Source organism: Bos indicus x Bos taurus, chromosome 9 (assembly GCF_003369695.1).
Source record: "Bos indicus x Bos taurus breed Angus x Brahman F1 hybrid chromosome 9, Bos_hybrid_MaternalHap_v2.0, whole genome shotgun sequence".
Lineage (NCBI taxonomy): Eukaryota > Metazoa > Chordata > Mammalia > Artiodactyla > Bovidae > Bos > Bos indicus x Bos taurus.
This window is the reverse complement of record NC_040084.1, coordinates 34,341,847-34,354,054: the sequence shown is the minus strand read 5'-3', so window position 1 is coordinate 34,354,054 and position 12,208 is coordinate 34,341,847.

Genomic DNA, 12,208 nt, shown 5'->3' with positions numbered 1-12,208 from the left:
TCTGTATGTCTTCTTTGGAGAAATGTCTATTTAATTCTTTGGCCCATTTTTTGATTGGGTCATTTATTTTTCTGGAGTTGAGCTGTAGGAGTTGCTTGTATATTTTTGAGATTAGTTGTTTGTCCGTTGCTTCATTTGCTATTATTTTCTCCCATTCTGAAGGCTGCCTTTTCACCTTGCTAATAGTTTCCTTTGTTGTGCAGAAGCTTTTAAGTTTAATTAGGTCCCATTTGTTTATTTTTGCTTTTATTTCCAATATTCTGGGAGGTGGGTCATAGAGGATCCTGTTGTGATTTATGTCAGAGAATGTTTTGCCTATGTTCTCCTCTAGGAGTTTTATAGTTTCTGGTCTTACATTTAGATCTTTAATCCATTTTGAGTTTATTTTTGTGTAAGGTGTTAGAAAGTGTTCTAGTTTCATTCTTTTACAAGTGGTTGACCAGTTTTCCCAGCACCACTTGTTAAAGAGATTGTCTTTAATCCATTGTATATTCTTGCCTCTTTTGTCAAACATAAGGTGTCCACAGGTGCGTGGATTTATCTCTGGGCTTTCTATTTTGTTCCATTGATCAATATTTCTGTCTTTGTGCCAGTACCATACTGTCTTGATAACTGTGGCTTTGTAATAGAGTCTGAAGTCAGGTAGGTTGATTCCTCCAGTTCCATTCTTCTTTCTCAAGATAGCTTTGGCTATTTGAGGTTTTTTGTATTTCCATACAAATTGTGAAATTATTTGTTCTAGCTCTGTGAAGAATACCGTTGGTAGCTTGATAGGGATTGCGTTGAATCTATAAATTGCTTTAGGTAGTATACTCATTTTCACTATATTTATTCTTCCAATCCATGAACATGGTATATTTCTCCATCTATTAGTGTCCTCTTTGATTTCTTTCACCAGTGTTTTATAGTTTTCTATATATAGGTCTTTAGTTTCTTTAGGTAGATATATTCCTAAGTATTTTATTCTTTCTGTTGCAACAGTGAATGGAATTGTTTCCTTAATTTCTCTTTCAGTTTTCTCATTATTAGTGTATAGGAATGCAAGGGATTTTTGTGTGTTGATTTTATATCCTGCAACTTTACTATAATCATTGATTAGTTCTAGTAATTTTCTGGTGGAGTCTTTAGGGTTTTCTATGTAAAGGATCATGTCATCTGCAAACAGTGAGAGTTTTACTTCTTCTTTTCCGATTTGGATTCCTTTTATTTCTTTTTCTGCTCTGATTTCTGTGGCCAAAACTTCCAAAACTGTTGAATAGTAATGGTGAAAGTGGGCACCCTTGTCTTGTTCCTGACTTTAGAGGAAATGCTTTCAATTTTTCACCATTGAGGATAATGTTTGCTGTGGGTTTGTCATATATAGTTTTTATTATGTTGAGGTATGTTCCTTCTATTCCTGCTTTCTGGAGAGTTCTTATCATAAATGGATGTTGAATTTTGTCAAAGGCTTTCTCTGCATCTATTGAGATAATCATATGGTTTTTGTTTTTCAATTTGTTAATGTGGTGTATAACATTGATTGATTTGCAGATATTGAAGAATCCTTGCATCCCTGGGATAAAGCCCACTTGGTCATGGTGTCTGATCTTTTTAATGTGTTGTTGGATTCTGATTGCTAGAATTTTGTTTAGGATTTTTGCATCTATGTTCATCAGTGATATTGGCCTGTAGTTTTCTTTTTTTGTGGGATCTTTGTCAGGTTTTGGTACTAGGGTGATGGTGGCCTCATAGAATGACTTTGGAAGTTTACCTTCCTCTGCAATTTTCTGGAAGAGTTTGAGCAGGATAGGTGTTAGCTCTTCTCTAAATTTTTGGTAGAATTCAGCTGTGAAGCTGTCTGGACCTGGGCTTTTGTTTGCTGGAAGATTTTTGATTACAGTTTCAATTTCCGTGCTTGTGATGGATCTGTTAAGATTTTCTATTTCTTCCTGGTCCAGTTTTGGAAAGTTGTACTTTTCTAAGAATTTGTCCATTTCTTCCACGTTGTCCATTTTATTGGCATATAATTGTTGATAGTAGTCTCTTATGATCCTTTGTATTTCTGTGTTGTCTGTTGTGATCTCTCCATTTTCATTTCTAATTTTATTGATTTGATTTTTCTCCCTTTGTTTCTTGATGAGTCTGGCTAATGGTTTGTCCATTTTATTTATCCTTTCAAAGAACCAGCTTTTGGCTTTGTTGATTTTTGCTATGGTCTCTTTTGTTTCTTTTGCATTTATTTCTGCCCCAATTTTTAAGATTTCTTTCCTTCTACTAACCCTGGGGTTCTTCATTTCTTCCTTTTCTAGTTGCTTTAGGTGTAGAGTTAGGTTATTTATTTGAGTTTTTTCTTGTTTCTTTAGGTATGCCTGTATTGCTATGAACTTTCCCCTTAGGACTGCTTTTAAAGTGTTCCACAGGTTTTGGGTTGTTGTGTTTTCATTTTCATTCGTTTCTATGCAAATTTTGATTTCTTTTTTGATTTCTTCTGTGATTTGTTGATTATTCAGCAGCGTGTTGTTCAGCCTCCATATGTTGGAATTTTTAATAGTTTTTCTCCTGTAATTGAGATCTAATCTTACTGCATTGTGGTCAGAAAAGATGCTTGGAATGATTTCTATTTTTTTGAATTTACCAAGGCTAGATTTATGGCCCAGGATGTGATCTATCCTGGAGAAGGTTCCATGTGCGCTTGAGAAAAAGGTGTAATTCATTGTTTTGGGATGAAATGTCCTTTTTTTTTTTTAAGACCTTACTTCTCTGATGGCTTTCAGGGAAGGGTTTTTGTTTGTTTTTTCTTTTAAATACGGTATTTTAAATTTTATTTGTTAATTTATTTTGGCTGTGTTGGGTCTTCAGTGCTGCAGGGGCTTTCCTCTAGCTGCTGCGAACAGGGGCTACTCTCTGGTTGCGGTGTGCAGACTTCTCATTGCAGTAGCTTCTCTTACTGTGGAGCTTGTTCTAGAGTGTTCAGACTTCAGTGGTTGCAGTCTCTGGGCTCAGTAGTTGTGGTTACCAGGCTCCAGAGCACAGGCTCAAACACTACGGCACAAGGGCTTAGTTGCTTCAAGGCATGTGGGATCTTTCAGGGCCAGGGATCGACCCCTTGTCTTCTGCATTGGCAGGCAGATTCTTTACCACTGTGCCACTGGGAAAGCCCCTCCTTGTGATTCTTAATCATTTCTTTTTAGTTTTGTCACTTATATATACATCTTCAGAAAGTGAAGCTTCTGTTTCTGAACTTTTTATAAATGGAATCATACTGAATATATTCCTTGTGTTTGATTTCTATTGTTCAACATTATGTTTTTAAGATTCATCCTTGTTGATTGTTGCTGTAGGAGTATTTTTCTACATTGCCGTATAGTATTCTCATTTGAATATTTCACAGTTTATCTCATCTGCTGTTGTTCGATATTTGTTCTTTGATTTTTTAACCAGTTTTTGCATAATATGAACAGTAGTACTATGATTTTTTTTTACCCTATTCACAAGTGCATAACAGTTTCCAGAGTATATTAAGATTCCTTTTTCAGGAAGTTAACTCTACCAGGACTGTGTGGCAGAAACTAGAATGGGATGAGGTATAAGAGCCTGTCCACTTTCAAGGATGATGAAGAGGTCCAGTTTGAGAAATGGTCCTCAGAAGAATGGAGCTGCACAGGAAATGGAGGGGCACCCACAGCTGACTCTGAGTTTTCTAGCTTGAAAGACCGATAGCCTTAAAACTCTGGAGGAGAAATAAGTCTTAAGGAAAAGTGAGCTCTGTTTTGGGTTGGAGTCGACTGCTGGGCATCTAAGTGAAAATATCCACTAGGCAATCAGAAATGCCTATCCAGAACTTAGGAAAAGAAGGGGCAGGGGATGAAGATTTTGGAAATGGTAACATACAGTTGGGATTGTCACAGTCAGGTGAAGGGAGAGTAAGGATAATGGACAACACTTTTTGAGCATTTGCTAGGTGCCAGGCATGTTCTGGGCTTCCCTGGTGGCTCAGAGGGTAAAGTGTCTGCCTGCAATGCGGGAGACCTGGGTTTGATCCCTGGGTTGGGAAGATCCCCTGGAGAAGGAAATGGCATCCCACTCCAGTATTCTTGCCTGGCGATTCCCATGGACAGGGGAGCCTGGCAGGCTACAGTCCATGGGTTGCAAAGAGTCAGACACGACTGAGCAACTTCACCTTCACTTTAGGCACTGTTCTAAGAATGTTATTGTAACAACTCACTTCATCTACCCAACAACCCAGTCAGGCAGGTAATGTTACTGTTTTCATTTTACAGATGAGAGATATGTAGTTAGTGTTAGCACCAAGAGGGGATTACACAGGCACTTTGTGTAGAAAGGAGTGAACTTCAGTGAGGACTAATATCCTGGTTGGGAGTCACCGAGTTAGGAGGAGAGCCAGAAGAGTATAATTAATAGTCAGACTTAACTTAATTAGGAAAGTACTGCAGGTGCCTGTCACTGCTGGGAGAGGTCAAGGTAGTGTGCCAAAGCAGAGTCAAGAACAGTCAAGCTCTGAGGCCAGGTGTCAAGGAAACCTACTCCGATTTCATTCATTGCTTCCAAGAAAGGAAGTAAAACCCCTCTAAGGAACCTAACAATAGAATAGAGAAGAAAATAGTTATTTCCCTTTGGTTGCTGTCTACAGCTAAATTACAAAGAAAAATCCCTCCTTTAAGTAATTCACTTATGCATGCGTATGGGAGGGGCTCCCCAGGTGGCATAGTGGTAAAGAACCCGCTTACCAGGAGATGCAGAGGACCTGGGTTCTATCCTTGGGTCAGTCCCCTGGAGGAGGAAATGGCAACCCACTCCAGTATTCTTGCCTGGAGAATTCCATGGACAGGGGAGACTGGCAGGCTACAGTCCACAGGGTTGCAAAGAGTCAGACACGACAGTTACCGAACATGAGCATGACCATAGGTATGAGAAAATGGTGCAGAAATGGGGCAGATAGTGGAAAAGTTGACCACTACATCCCAGAGAACTCTGCTGAGTAAACAAACTGAGCTGGGCAGGAAGGAGGGCAGCAGGAAGTCATGGGAAAGTCCCTGCTCCGCCAAGACCTGCAGCCCTACCAGCCCTCACTGTGGTTTGGAGGCTCTGAGGAGAGAGGGTGGGAGTGGGTGTTCAGGCAGCCCTACAGCCGTATCGGGACCTGCCCTGGTATGGCCTTGTCTTCTTCCTGGTGTTGCCCTGCTCTTATCTGGATAGACTTATGTACTGTCCGTCAGAAGGTTGGCAATTCAAGAATCTTTATGTTATTCTGAGCTGAATGACATGCACAGAAGGAATCAAGTTCTGAACTGAATAAAGCAGGCATGGTGCTGACTTTGCAGTGAGAGCAGAGACCATCAAAGTCTGCTTCTCATTCATTCACTGATTCACCCATTAGTACCACAGATATTTATTGAACACTGATAATGTTCTGGGTACAATGCTAAGACCTGCGTAACCAAAGAGGGATTAAATCAAGCATGGTCCTTGCCTTCATGAAATGGATAATCTAGTTGGGGATTTGAAAGACATAGCAAGCAGCAAATAGGAGGTTACAAAACTGTCATATGTAACAAGGAAACGAATATGAGGCTAAAAATAATCAAGGAATGGGTGAGGGAATCCAGAGTCTAGTCATAGAAGATCTGGTAGGCATGTCCCATGTTCAGTTCTCTTCGCCTCTAAGGCCTGGGAGAAGACCATACTTATTCTTTCCCTTGCAGTTAGCTAAAGCTTTGTGTCTGGTTCTGATCAGATGTTGCTACCAGAACAGGGCATTTCCAAAATAAAAATCATCTTTTCTCATCATCACTATTTGTCCCATTTCTCCACCTTCCTCTCATATTCACACATAAGTGAATTACTTAAGGGAGGGATACTCTTTGTAGCTTAGCTGGGGGCAGAAACCAAAGGGAAAGAACTATTTTTCTTTATTTTATAATTAGATTCTTTAAAGAAGTTTAAGTAGTCATGTATGAATGTAAGAGTTGGACTATAAAGAAAGCTGAGCACCAAGGAATTGATGCTTTTGAACTGTGATGCTGGAGAAGACTCTTGAGAGTCCCTTGGACTGCAAGGAGATCCATCCTAAAGGAGATCAGCCCTGGGTGTTCATTGGAAGGACTGATGTTGAAGCTGAAACTCCAACACTTTGGCCACTTGATGCGAAGGGCTGACTCATTTGAAAAGACCCTGATGCTGGGAAAGATTGAGGGCAAGAGGAGAAGGGGACAACAGAGGATGAGATGGCTGGATGGCATCACTGACTCAATGGACATGAGTTTGGATAAACTCTGGGAGTTGGTGATGGACAGGAAGGCCTGGCGTTCTGTGGTTTATGCGGTCAAAAAGAGTCGGACATGACTGAGCAACTGAACTGAACTGGAAGAAGTTTCAGTTCCTTTCCTAAAATGTGGCAATAACTTAGCAGTCCAGTGGTGGACAGACAGAATGGAAACTGATAATGAAGGCTAGAGAGATGGCAATGCTTCTTATATGGTTGTTGATAAAACTGACTGTATTAACTTGGAAAGAAGATTATGTAGCTTAAAAAATATGACTCTGGGGGAAAAGACTGGAAAACAATGTTTCTAGTGTGTTGGTTGCTACTGGATATGTTTTGGCAAGGCTTTATAACGTCAAAAAAGAAACTGGCTGATTTGTGAGCAGAAATTAACAGGAATAGAGATATTTCACAAAACTGAAGTTTGAAAAATTGGAAAACCTGATTGGTAACAGCCTCCATATACTAAGAGAAAAACTGAGGAAACCTCAAAAGACAAAGTCCATTAAAATAGATCTGGGGAAAGGCCAAATTGAATGGTCTCCACATCTATTGATAACACCTCTCAGTAAATTAAGGAACTCCAAGGCAAAGACAAAATTAAGATACTCAACAGGATAAAGAGCTGAGACAAACATCAAAGTATAATTTTTCTCTAAAAAACATAGTCTCATGTTTATTCAGGGTACCTGTAATGGCAAGAAAGAGACAGCTTGTATCTGTATCTATAGTCTATACCTTTGTCTATATCTAGAGAGAGAATGGAACAAGAAAGCAAAAAAATATAGTAGATGTGAAAAACATGTTTTGAAAACAACTATGAGTATAGGTATTGAAAAATATATATAGTTTACTGAATTAAAAATAAAGAAGCTTATGAAAATTTGAGAGACATTTGAGCCAGAGGAACACAATCCCAACTGGACCTGTGGTCTTCCAACATTTTACAAGTAGTGCACGAACTAAGAAAAATACTCAGCCATCAAGGGCAAATGCCCATTAAGTATTTAGCTGAAGATGATAACAGACAACCTTTCAGAAAGTCAAGTCTTGAGAATCAAATAGCATTTTGCAGTTCCCAGGGTAGGGACCTTTATGGTGTTTGGTGGTGCTTTAGTCATCAAGTCACCAAGTCGTGTCTGGCTCTCACTTCCTCATGGACTGTAGCCTGCCAGGCTCCTCTGTCCATGGGATTCTCCAGGCAAGAATACTGGGGTGGGTTGCCATTTCCTTCGGTCCAGGGGATCTTCCTGACCCAGGGATCGAAGCCGAGTCTCCTGCATTGCAGGTGGATTCTTCACCGACTGAGCTACCAGAGAAGCCCTAGTTTTTGCCCAGAGGTAGTTAAGAATTAAAAATTCACCAACAGTTCAGTTGGTGGCTGCTGCTCACTTCCATTTTGCCCTTTCAGAATGGAGTGTTCCCTGCTGTCCTGGCCTTGTTCCTTCACTAGGCATTGTCTATGGGAAACAGATAGTTCACAGTCTGAGGACCAAAGGGGTCACATGAAGACCTGATGTAGAGATTCTGGGTTGTGAACTCCATGTCATGACTGGTTTGGACTTTCAATTTTTTGGGGGGTGGGGGTGGGGAAGAAGGTTAGTGAGTTTCAGCCACCCACCCGCCTCCTTTCCTCTCCACCCACCTTTCCCGCCTGCCTTGTCTCTGTCCCAACAGTGGGCACAAAGAAGACTCTACAGAGCACAGGTGGAGCTTTGTCTGAATGAGCAGATGGCTCTTTCCTTTCTGTATCCCCCAGGGCCGGACAGACGCCACCCAATCCCATCTTCATCAGGTCTTTTCCTTTTATCCTCCTACTGGTTTCTGACATTTTTCAATTCTTAAATACTCAGTTCTTCATCTTCCATATTCTTTAATCACAGTCAGTGTCTCATTAGGATTTATTACTTTGGGCAATAAGAGGTGAGTTATTAGGATTCCAGGTTCAGGGATCAGCCCTTAATATAAGCCTTGTGTGCAAAGAGAGAAAGAGTGAAAAAGCCTCTTCCCAGAGTTGTTCCTTAGACCTTCTCATTACATTAAGACATTTTATATTAGTATTTTTTAATTGTTGAAATAACATATGCATGTTAAGAAATGAGACACTATATATATCTTTCATTTTTTTCTTTATTTTTACACAAACGGATTGATTGTATGACAAGCAGGGTTTTTGCTTGCCTTTTTCAATTACCATGTCTACTCTGTCTTTTCAACCATATCAGCACATACAGATCTGTCTCAATCATATGAATCTGCTCTGTATTCTATTATATAGATGCCCATAATTTATATAAGTAGTCCTCTACAACTGAACCTCACCTTGATTGTGAATGTTTTAAATATGCAGCATATTCCACATGGTTTATCCTTTTAGGGAAGATCTTTCACAACAGTTTAAGTTCTCCAATGAGTTGTTAAATAATTTTTTGACATTTTGAAATATGACATTTATACTTTGAGAAGCACAAATTTCCCCCTATTGAGTTACTTTAATTTTCTTTATCCTAATCCTTTAATCTTATTTGTTACTCATTATTATTATCTTTGAAAATGCATATCTTTGGTCATATTTCATAAACTAGCAAGCCAAATCTGAGTTCAGGGGAACTGAGCTTGTGGTAAAGCAAAGTATAAATGACCATTGGCAGTGAATTGTATCCCAGGTTAAAATCACCTCTAAAATAGCTATCTGAGTCTATGAGGAAAGGCAGTTGAATGTATGTTTACCAGGATTCCTAATAGTTGAAGGTCTTAAGAACCTTAGAAAGAAAACCAGGACTTTAATAGCTTTTTATGGTATCAGATGATGATGATGATGGTGACAACAAAGACTGGCTACATCTAGGTCCTCAGAATTAAAATAATCATCTACCGTAAGAAAAAAAATTGGAGGGATCACAGAATACTTAAAATTTTGTGATAGGTTTAGGAAATTCATGTTAAGAAAAGGGGAAACTATCCATTAAAAGGTATTTGAAATGTCATGGGATTGCTACTTAACAAATGACAGTCCTGTACTAAGGAAGAGATCTGATCTTTCCTTCTTTCTGTTTCATAACTTCCAGAGGAAGAACTTTAATAGACATTCAAAAATCATATAATAACACATCCCAAATTTTCAAATACATTTCTTAACATAAAAAATATATTCCACATGCAGAAATGTATAGTCTAAGAATGTCAGACTTTCTAAATTCACTTGTTATTTTGGTTTTTAAAAATAATTTCATTTATTTATGTATTTTTGGCTGTGTTGGGTCTTTTTTGCTGTGTGGGCTTTTCTCTAGTTGTGGTTCTCACTGCAGTTGTTTCTCTTGTTGCTGAGCACAGGCTCTAGGGTGTGAGGGCTTCAGTAGCTGTGGTTCCCAGGCTCTAGGGTGCAGGCTCAGCAGTTGTGGTGCAAGAGCTTAGTTGCTCCGTGGCAAGTGGGATCTTCCTGGAACAGGGATCAAACCCATGTCTCCTGCATTGTCAGGTGGATTCTTTACCACTGAGCACCAGGGAAGCCCCTACTTGTCATTTTGGCATCTAAAGTTGTATCTTGCACATTGCAGACCTTAATTTGATCTTACTGTTGTGGGTCTTGTGGCCAGGACTGACAGTTTGCTGGAATCTAGCAGCTGTATTCCAAGCAGGACCATACAATTAATTAAAGTTCTCATGAGCGCTACAGAGAATGTTTGGGATCCAGCTCACTTGAGGATGACTGCAAAGAACTTTCAGATGCACAGTGTGAATGTGCATTTTCTTTCAAGAGTTTCTCTTGCTTTCTTTTCTGAGAAATGTTTTGTGGTCTCTGAAACCCATTTCTGACACTGGTAATGATAGTGCTGAGAAAAAAGTACTACAGTTAACAAAACAGAACAAAATTCATAACCATTGGTTTTTCACTGTGTTTAACATGAGAATCTCTCACTCATTTTCTTAAAAGTTAAATTGGTACTAAATTATAGATTTTCAAAATTATAAAGTCTTTCATGGCTTCCCAAGTGGCTCAGTGGTAAAGAATCCACCTGCCAATGAAGGAGACTCAGGAGATGGGGGTTTGATCCCTGGATTGGGAAGATCCCTTGGAGGAGGAAATGGCAACCCACTCCAATATTCTTGCCTGAGAAATCCCACGGACAGAGGAGCCTGGCAGGCTACAGTCTACAGGGTCACAAAGAGTTGGACACAACTGAGCACACACACAACAACAACAAAGATCTTTCAGGTATTAGTCAGTGTAGTCTTAGAGAAAATTCTTGCATCTTCTTGACTTACTATTTACTTGCAGTAAGGGCTGAACTTCTAAGCAATGTCCTCTCAGAATAGAGCTGGGGATAAAGGGCTGGACAATCTTCAATAGACCCAGAACTGGAACTAGGCACTGTTGCAGAGGTGGTGGGGTGCATGTCTGGGTCCTAGACTCAAATGCAGTGGCTGGGAGGAAATTCAGGCTGGCAGGCAGTAGCTGGACTCGAATAGTTATGAAAGTGCAAGTTGCTCATCGTGTCTGACTGTTTGCAACCCCATGGACTATACAATCCATGGAATTCTCTAGACCAGAATACTGGAGTGGGTGGCCTTTCCCCTCTCCAGGGGATATTCCCAACCCAGGGATCGAACCCAGGTCACCCACATTGTAGGAGAATTCTTTACCAGCTGAGCCATAAGGGAAGCCCAAGAATACTGGAGTGGGTAGCCTATCCTTTCTCCCGCAGATCTTCCCGACCTAGGAATAGAACCCAGGTCTCTTACATGGCAGGCAGATTCTTTGCCAACTGAGCTAATAGTTATGGAAACTTGTAATAAGTACAGAATGATCGTCTTACCTGGGAGATCTGTGATTGAGGGAGCGCAGTGGTGGCAACCCCAGGAGGTGGGGTCTGGAGACACAAGCTGACAGGATAATGGGTGAGGATGCAGGTCAGTCGGTACATTTCAGGGTAGGATTGTAAACTGCATACTCTGGTCTACAAAGCCCCTGAATGACCTTCCACCTGCAGCTCTGCCTTCCTTCTCACCCTCCGTGCCCTCATCACTCTGACTGTCTTTCTAACCACAGAATACTAAGCTCCTTTACACACAGAGCCTTTGGCATTCCCATTTCTGCTTTAATGTCCTCCCCCCATAGAGGCTTTCTTAGGACACTCTGCAGCACATGAGTCCATTTTAATTACCTGCATCACTTGAGGACTTTCACCCTAATTATCTATATCCTCTCCACTAGAACACAAGCTCAGCGAAAGCAGGGTTTCTGTTCGTCTTGTTCCTTGTTTTGTACAATAATACCAGCTACTTTTACAGGTACTAGCATACCTGTAAAAGCATACTGGGTGCTTATTAAATATTGAAATGAGTGATTGCATCAGCAAATGAACTAATTAATACATTGGGAATGAATTACTCGACTTGAAATAGGGGACTGACAAGATAAAAGTTTCTGTAACTAAAAATATTTGAAACCAAATCCTTGACAGGAACTGGTAAGAAGAGGAAGGCTGTCTCCAGATGCAAAAGTCTTAGTAAATGAAGGGAATGAAAACAGACAGCAGAACTAGGTGATGGGAGAGGTCATGCTAAATAGCTTGAGTCTTGATGGAGAATAAGACTTCTAATAAGAATATTAGACATGGTGGAAAAACCCAGGTTTGGATGTTCCAAATAGGAAAAGGAGTATGTCAAGGCTGTATATTGTCACCCTGCTTATTTAACTTACATGCAGAGTACATCATGAGAAACGCTGGACTGGAAGAAGCACAAGCTGGAATCAAGATTTCCGGGAGAAATATAAATAACCTCAGATATGCAGATGACACCACCCTTATGGCAGAAAGTGAAGAGAAACTAAAAAGCCTCTTGATGAAAGTGAAAGTGGAGAGTGAAAAAGCTGGCTTAAAGCTCAACATTCAGAAAACGAAGATCATGGTATCCGGTCCCATCACTTCATGGGAAATAGAT